This window comes from Alligator sinensis, unplaced genomic scaffold (genome assembly GCF_000455745.1).
Source record: "Alligator sinensis unplaced genomic scaffold, ASM45574v1 scaffold571_1, whole genome shotgun sequence".
Classification (NCBI taxonomy): Eukaryota; Metazoa; Chordata; order Crocodylia; family Alligatoridae; genus Alligator; species Alligator sinensis.
The window spans coordinates 1,326,616-1,327,143 of NW_005842300.1; positions in this window are offsets into that span (position 1 = coordinate 1,326,616).

Here is a 528-nt window from a genome sequence, read left to right on the forward strand (position 1 = left end):
AAGTTTTATAAAATCCAATAGAGGCTTTCCATCGACCACTGCACATTGCAGATGAAATTCTGTTCTGTTACCTCCAGGTGGGTGTCCCATTGAGTGTTACATGCATGTGCAGAAGTGTAACCAAGAGAGGATTGATCCACCACATCCATGGATATTATAAGCTGTGGATTTATACTGGCCAGTGGTGTCTTATTACTTTGTCATTTCTAAAAGCTTTGACTTTGCTTTCAGCGGTTTCGACACACAGCATTTATGTGTACATAATGCACAAATTAAGGGCTTATGTTGAGGACCTCTTGGAACTGTGACCCTGAAATTATGATGTTCTATCAGTTTTCATATTTCTTAGAAGTCAGCCATTAAAAAAACAATGTTAAGAGAGCAAATAATAATATATCAGTAGGGAGGTGTTTTCTGTAGTCAGGATTGACATATCTCTGTTTTCTACACCTGAAGTTAACTGCCATGACAAAACTCCCCCATCTCCCCCCCCCCCCCCCCTTTTTTTTTTTTTTCAAAAATTGTGTC